The sequence below is a fragment of the Neolamprologus brichardi genome, chromosome 9, assembly GCF_056152115.1.
Source record: "Neolamprologus brichardi isolate AB-2024 chromosome 9, ASM5615211v1, whole genome shotgun sequence".
Classification (NCBI taxonomy): domain Eukaryota; kingdom Metazoa; phylum Chordata; class Actinopteri; order Cichliformes; family Cichlidae; genus Neolamprologus; species Neolamprologus brichardi.
Window position 1 is genome coordinate 343592 of NC_142112.1, and position 8834 is coordinate 352425.

Genomic DNA, 8834 nt, shown 5'->3' on the forward strand with positions numbered 1-8834 from the left:
GGTCGTTGCACTTACTTAGCTTCTTTCCATGAACTTCTTCACTCTGCAGTGTGGACCAGGTCTGTGTAGAAACAGAGAAAATCCTCTGCTTCTTCTCCGTCAGCAGTCGTCTGTGTCTGCAGACTGAAGTCACACTAAACACTTCACACCAGCAAAGAGTCTGAAGCTCACAGGTCAAAGGTCAGCTGATGCACCTTGTGTGATATTAATTTGATCAATCATTAACCTGCAGCAGGTTTCTGCTCCAACACTCTAAAGAACCCTGAGAACAAATCAGATGATGTGTGGGTGTGTCTGCAGGCTTCAATAGATGAGCATTAAACACTTCACACCAGCAAAGAGGCTGAAGCTCACAGGTCAAAGGTCAGCTGCCACATTGTATATAACAATACACTTTTGAACAGTAGATAGCCTGTATGCGTCTCTGCAGTGATAAACAGTTTACACATTAAACACTGAACCATAAAAGAAGCTTAAGCTGCAGCTCACAGGTCAAAGCTCAGCTGCTGCACCCAGTTATGAGTTTAAATAAATCATTAATCATGATCTTTTCCCTCTCAGCACTTTCACTTGGCCTTGGGGTGTTTTGACTGAGCTACACTGTATGTTTCAACTGTTGTAAATAAATTGGGAGTTAGGGCTGGGCGATATAGCCTAAAATCCATATCATGGTATGATTTGAAGCACGTGCGGTAACGATATATATCGCGATATATTCTTTTCTTCTGTATAACGTATTTTCCACACTATAAGTCACACTTAACATCCTTTAATTTTCTCAAAAATCGAGAGTGCGCCTTATGTATGAATTCTGGTTGTGCTTACTGACCTCGAACCAATTTTGGCGTGCAGAAATCTGTTAATAATGTTTTAGTACAACTTTGGTAAGCCGCGGGGTGGCGCAAGATGGCGAGTTGAGCAGTCGCACGAATTAGGAGCTCGTTAAACTTGTCCCAGAATTTACCTTGTGTTCGTTATTGTTTCCACTTGAAAGTAGTAAAATGACTGCCCCAAGTATAGTTAAACCTGCTAAATTCAAAAACAAGAAACAACATCGCCATGTGATGAAAAGGAAGACAGCAGAGAAGGAACGGATCATGACTACGTAGCAATGGACGTAGCAGTGATGAGCAAAAGGGAACGGGGCAACGATTCGGTTCCATCTACACCTAGTAAGAAGCCTGCAGAAAAGAAAGCTAAGTCAGCAGAGATAAGTGAAAGTGACAAAGTCTCCAATGCTACTATATTGAAAGCGATTCTAAACCTTGAAAAAAGAGTGGACGAGCAGCTAGCTGACCTGAGTGTGCAATGCAAGCAAGCTAGTACGATGCTAGCCAGCCTAGCCAAAGCGGTTCAGTTCAACTGAGGTTGAGGAGGTGAAAGAATGTAAACAAAAGGTTAAAGAGTTGGAGAGACGAAACGAGCAGCTGACCAAAGATAACTACGATCTCAAGGAGAGAGTGAGAGAGCAAGAAAGGTACAAAATGAGGTGGTGCCTCCAGATTAAAGGATTAGAAGAGAAAAAAGATGAAGATGTCAGATCGCTGGTTATTGGAATTCTTGGCAAGATTGCACCTGATATGATATCATAGCTTGAAGAATCTGTAGATGTGGTGCATAGAGTTGGGAAGAAGATTGAGAATAAGGTCCGACATATCATCTGTTTGCTCTGAGACATGTAAAAGAGGAGATTTGGCGCTGTACCAAAGATTCGGCTGTCTGTAAGAACGGGGGTTTCCACTTCGCTGAGGTATTGCCGCGGGAGGACTGGGAAGAGAGGAGGCGGCTGTGGCCGCAAATTGAACAAGCCAGACGGGCTGGGAAACGGGCCTTTTTCCGGGATCCTCATGGATACATCGAAGGACGGAGGATCGGTGACGTTGAATGAAAGACTTGATGTAAGACTGTATACAGTGGAATATTGTCAATGGGACAAAAGAGTTCTACTTAAAGTTAAAGATTATTAGTCACTGAGTTGGTGACAAGTGTTACAATTTAAAATCATATTTATATATTTTTCTTTTCTTTTTTTTTTTTTTTAATTATTATTAGTTATTTTCTTAGCATATTCTTGTTATGGTTCACTCAAAAATTTCTTTTGGTTCATTAAACGTTTGGGGTTCGAAGGAAATTGTTAAGAGAAAGGCACTTTTTTATTTTGCAAGGGGCAAAAATGTCACTGTCTGTTTTTACAAGAAACTCACTCTGTGGATGCCGATGTTTCCTTTTGGGCTAATCAGTGGGGAGACAAGATTCTTTTCAGTCATGGATCTAACAGATCTGGAGGTGTGGCGATTTGTTTTAATAAGCTCCCAGTAGTGATGGGTCGTTCGCGAACGAAATGGCTCATAGAGCCGGGTCTTTGAAGTGAACGACGCGAGCCGGCTCCTTATTGGGAGCCGTGAGGTTTTTTTTTTTCTTTCTCTCACCCTCTCTCTCGCCCTTTTTTTTGCTAAACTCCGCACGCGCGGCCTGTACTTTGCGCTGGGCAGAGGGGGGAGGGGCGTTAGTTACACTCGCAGTAGCACAGGAACAGAGCCAGAGCGAAAGAGAGCCAGGGACAACAACGTCACATTAGAAAGGTATAGTAATCATCCACTATTTTCAGCTGCAGATGATAAAGGATTCAGAAATCATGCAGGCCCATATGACAGAGAATGTGCATCTTCTTTTTGTTTTAATATTTTAATATATATTTAATTGTGTTGTGGTTTGCAGTGTTTTGTGTTGTTTCACATTAAATTTAAATAGTTAAAAGTTTAAAATGTAAATAGTTGTTTTTTTTTATTATATGATTTATTTATTACATTTTATGTGGAGTGAATAAATAAAGTATATTTATGGTGGCCCTTAGAGACAAAGCACGTACAAACTCCAAAACACGTACAAACTCCTAAGCATGTACAAACTCCAAAACGCGTAAAAACTCCAAAACAAAATGCTTTCAATTGTGTAATTTAAGTGATCTAGTAGCTCTGTTTTGGAAGTTCAGTTAACGCTAGAAATGTGTTTTGGAGTTTGTATATGCTTTAGAGTTTGTACGTGCTTTATCTCTAGGGGCCATATATAAACATGTAAAAATAAAACCACTTTTTTTACATTAGTAATTCCTTTTCTGCATAATTTTATATTATTGTTAATGATTGAATAATTAAAGCAACAAAACAACCTGAAGAGCCGGTTCGGAGCCGAAAGAGCTGGCTCTCTAAAAAGAGCCGGAAATCCCATCACTAGTTCCCAGGGGAGATTATAACATATAAAGCTGATAGAGAGGGTCATTGGTTAACTGCAGTTTTGAAGAGCGAAGGTATATTTCTAATTGTTACAAATCTTTATGGACATAATAATGAGGGTAAAAAAAAAAGTCTATTGGAAAATCTAACAAATGTTATTTCAGAGTTTAAAGTTATGTACCCCACAGATTACATCCTAGTAGGAGGTGACAGGAACATGACACCAGATGAATGGATGAACAGATGACCTCCTCACTTAGGAAGGAGGCAACAGAATAACATTATTGAGAACTTTGCTAGTGATAATAATTTTACAGACATTTGGAGAAGTTTGAATCCTGGAGTTAAGAATTATTCATGGTTTAAACCTAATGGAGAAAGCAGGTCAAGAATTGATTATTGGTTAGTGAGCGATGACATTTTGAGGTGTACTTCACAATTTAAAATCTCCAAAGCACCCCTATCTGATCACTGTTTCATTGATCTTGTCTTAGAACCAACAAGGATGAGACGTAGTAGCAGGGGATATTGGAAATTTAATGCCAGCCTTTTAAATAAGGACAAGTATTGTGATAAAATTAGACATATAATTACAGATATAAAAAATAATGACTCAGTAGTGGGTAATATACAGAAATGGGAATTTGTTAAATTCAAAATCAGAGAATTCACTATAAAATTCTGCAAAGAACTGAACAGGGAAAAACGGGAATATGAAAGTAATTTACTTCGTGAAATAACTCAGTGCTGTAGTACAGAAAAACTAAACGTGCAAGAGAAGAATAAATTGATGGGGTTACAAACTAAATTAGACGATCTGTACCTAGAGAAAGCCCAGGGTGCCTTTATAAGATCGAGAGCCAAATGGATTGAGGCAGGTGAAAAAGTGTAGACAGCAGAGAAATCTAATCACAAGCTTGTGATAAATGGGACTGAATGTAAAGATTTCAGAGAGATTGAAAAGGAAGTCTTCACTTTTTATTCCAAATTGTACTCCTCAGAATATTCAGCAGCTGATTCTGATCGTTTCTTTAATAAGATTCATAATCTCATCCCATGTATTGACAAGCCGTTCAAAGATCTGTGTGATTCAGAGTTTAAAATCGAGGAACTGGATTTGGTGGTCATGAAAATTAAACAAGTCCCCAGGGACAGATGGACTCACTACTAATTTTTATCAATTCTTCTGGAAGGACCTAAGAACTTTATTGTTTGATGCATTAAAGGAATCGATAGAGAAAAAAGAACTGATGCCGAGCATGAAACAAGGATTGATAACCCTGATCCCTAAATCGGGTAAGGGTAAAAGAGTTTTAGACAATTTAAGACCCATCACCTTACTAAACACTGACTATAAGATCCTGTCTGTAGCTGAGAGGCTAAAGAAAGGCATCTCAAACATCATCAGTGAAACACAATCAGGTTTTTTGAAAGGAAGACTAATTCATAACAATATTAGGCTGGTTTGGGATCTCCTTGAGTACAGTGAAATAATCCAAGAGAGAGGAAACATCCTGTTCTTGGATATTTACAAAGCATATGACTCAGTGGAACATACGTTCATATTAAAAACTCTGCAGTCTTTTGGTTTTGGAGAGGAATTTATCAATGTTATAGAGATGCTATATAATGACATTAACAGCTCTGTTTTGCTAGAACATGGTACATGTTCAAGGTTTGAGGTTAATAGAGGGATACGGCAGGGATGTAGCAGCTCACCACTTCTGTTCATCATGGTTGCTGAGCTGTTGTCTATTTTGATTAAAAACAGTCACATTGACGGGTTAACTGTGATGGGTGAACAGATAATAATCAGTCAGCTGGCAGATGATACCACCCTGTTTTTAAAAAATGAGGACCAGATTCCTTTAGCCTTACAGGCGATCAACCACTTCTCCAAAGCTTCTGGCCTACAGCTGAATATTAATAAATGTGAGATACTAGCTCTGCATGAGTGTCCCCTGCAAGCAATAAGTAATATACAGATCAAAAAAGAGGTGAAGTATCTGGGCATTGTAATTTGCAAGGATAAGATATCAACAGAAAATAAGAATATCTGTACCAATATAGAAAAGTGTAAGTCAATTTTAAACAGGTGGCTGCAGAGGGACATAACTCTGTTTGGGAGAATCTTGCTAACCAAAATGGACAGTCAGACTAATCTATCCAGCCTTTTCTTTGCCCATATCTCCAAAACTAATTAAATCTATAAATAATCTTAATTTTAGGTTCATATGGAGGAACAAATGTCATTATATAAAGAGAAATGATATGATTAAGAATTATGAAGAGGGTGGGGCTAATGCCATTGACTTTGATGTTATGAATGGTGTACTAAAATTGAAATGGTTAAGATCTTTCATTAGGAACAAAAATTCCTTTTGGAACATTATTCCCAGTGTGATTTTTGGCAAAATGGGTGGAATAGACTTTTTGTTACGTTGTGACTTTGATTGCAGTTCGTTACCTGTTAAACTCTCAGCTTTCCATCAGCAGGTCCTTCTCTACTGGAAATTAATCTATAAACATAACTTTACTCCTCACAACACCCCTATATGGAACAACAGGTATATCCGTTTGTGTAGGAAATCTGTGTACATGGATGAATGGAGATCTAAAGGGATTTGGGCTGTAGCTTATTTTATGGATGATAATGGGGTCTTATTAAAACATGAGACATTTTGTGAGAAATTTGATATGAGATGTACTGCTAAGAGATATAAATCCCTAGTGAAAGCCATCCCAGTCCCTTTGAGATCAATGATAAAAGAAGATATTGTGCACTCTAAAATTTCTCCTGGACTGAGGTAGCTCTACATAGCTGGAGTTGAATTTGGTGACGGCAGGTTTACAAACAAAGTGATCAGGAATATTTTGATAAGTGAAATTTGCCCTATTCCGGTTAAAAGAAATTATATCCTTAAAGAATTTGAGACCATGGAGGTTAAGACGATAAGAAAAAAGTATATTTCACTTCCTCTTTCCCCTAAAGTAAAAGAGGTTCACTTTAAAACCATTAAAGAGGTTTATCCAACCAATCAATTCTTAAGACGGAAATTTAACTTAGATGTGAACGCCTGCACATTTTGTGAAAATGATATAGAAAGTCTGGATCACTTGTTTTTCTACTGTGAATCAGTGCACTCCTTCTGGACTGACATGTGGAGCTGGCTACAGTCCAGGAGAATTCAGTTACCACATTTGACGGTGACAGTAATAAAATTTGGAATACTTGCTGAGAATGCAGATTTTGACCTGCTGATTAGGACGTTTTTGTTAATGGGAAAAATTTTTATTCACAAATGCAGATACTTTACAGCTAAACCATGCATAAACAGATGTCTGAATGACTTTAAACTCTGGGATAAATCGATGAAATTTGTGAATAACAAGAAAGCTCATAAACTTGTTGTTTTATTTAACGAGTTTAATCTATGTTAAAAAAAAGAAACCTCCCTATATTATAATCATGACTGCCCTTTTTTGCTCATGGTATTTTTTGCCTTTGGTTCAAATCCTTCAATGACTGTTATTTATTTTTGTACTAATTCTTTTAGCTTTGTGTTTATTGGGGTTTTTTTTTTTCTTGCTATAATGCTCAACCGAGGATGTTACATATTCGGATTAATGATGGTGCCTTGTATGTTATACTGTTGTTTGTAAATAAAGTTTAAAAAAAAACTGTGGTAAGCTGCACTGCTTGATGGATTGTCAGAGCATTACGGCTGCCGTAGTGAGGAGCTTCACGGAGTAATCTGGGTCCAAAACTCCGTCAACTTCAGGTCCCAACGTCAAACAAACACTAAGAGTTAAAAACAGTCTAAATTCTTTCATCTTTAATAAAATCATCAGCGTTGCTGCTTTACCAGGTGTAACGATTACGTTTATCTGCTTCTCCAGGCATCCATGAAAACAGAAGTTATTAAATTTAACGGAGGTAGAAGTTAACAGGAAGTTAGCTCGCTAGTTTCCACCTAAACATTTCATACCATGTTCTGACTGAGATTTTTGAAACTAATTAAAACGTACAGCTCTGCTACAACTTCCAACATAAATGAAGACAGAAAACTAAACAGCAGTGGCGTTTGTAGGGTTACTGAAGTTGGACTACCTGGTATATAATGTTGTGCTACGTGATTGCTAGCGACACAGCTATGTTAGCATAACATTAGCACAGTGAAGCTGGAGGATGAACGGCAACTTTTTTTCCACTCGATAAAAGTTAACGTGAGGGATTCTGGTGGTCAGGGACAAATGCAATCACATAGCAGGATGCTATACACGGGCCAAACTTCAGTCAGGAGAACAACTAAGATTATTCATCCACAATACGAGGTTAGTCATTAATATACTGCAACAACATGGGAACAGAGCAGCTGCGAGAGAATTCAACATTAATGAATCAATGTTACGGAAGTGGAGGAAGCGCAGTTTTTGGCTTTCCCCAAATTTCAAAAGTGCTTCATCTCTTTGCTATGACTGTCGCCCGCCATAATTTGCAGATGATAATGGTTGTAGCCTCTTCGACCAAAACAGGCGCAGCTTGATGACATCATCAACATGCGCTATCGCGATAGAGCGATATAGCCAAAATCTCTATCGTTGGCCAAATTTATAACGTTTCTATCGTATATCGTTTATATCGCCCACCCTACTGGGAGTGATTTGGTTGTATTGGTTTGTTTTTTGGTTTTATGTTTCCATGTAGATGAATAAAGACAGATTCACTCTTACCTTTTCAAAATGGCTATAAGGTAGACCATGTCTATGCTTTTCTGCCTCCATCCATTCGCTTTGCCAGTCGCGGGGGGCGCTGGAGCCTATCCCAGCTGTCATAGGGCGAGAGGCGGGGTACACCCTGGACAGGTCGCCAGTCTGTCGCAGGGCCAACACACAGGGACAGACGACCATTCGCACTGTCATTCACTCGCACATTCACACCTAGTGGATTGGATTGGATTATCCAATTAACCTATGCCCACAAGCTGCATGTCTTTGGACGGTGGGAGGAAGCCGGAGTACCCGGAGGGAACCTACGCAAACACGAGGAGAACATGCAAACTCCACACAGAAAGACCCCGGCCTGATGGTGGAATTGAACTCAGGACCTTCTTGCTGTGCGGCAACAGTGCTAACCACCGTGCCACCGTGCTGCCTGCTTTTCTGCCTCTTCACAGATAATCCCAGTGATTTTACCTGATCTTGTGATATTGAGAGTAGAGATGGATGATCCGATATTACGTATCGGTATCGGGCCGATACTGACCCAAATTCCTGGATCGGATATAGGCGAGTAATAAAAAATGTAATCCGATCCATTAAATATCAAAAAAGCACTTCACAAAACTTGCTACACGGCGTAACCCGGCTCATAACCGTAGCACGTCGGAGCAGTATGCATCACGTGATAGAGCAGCTGTGTGCTACCAAACCAGCATTTCATCTCCGAGGAAGTTTTCCCAGAGAGAAGTAAAGCAAGTGTGTAAGTTCAACTCTGAATGTTTGTAAAGCATTCCAGCGTTAAGCTTAACAACCGATATATGGAGCGACTGCCTCTCTCTCTCTCCCTCCCTCTCCTGCTCCTACTTCAAACGTGAAACT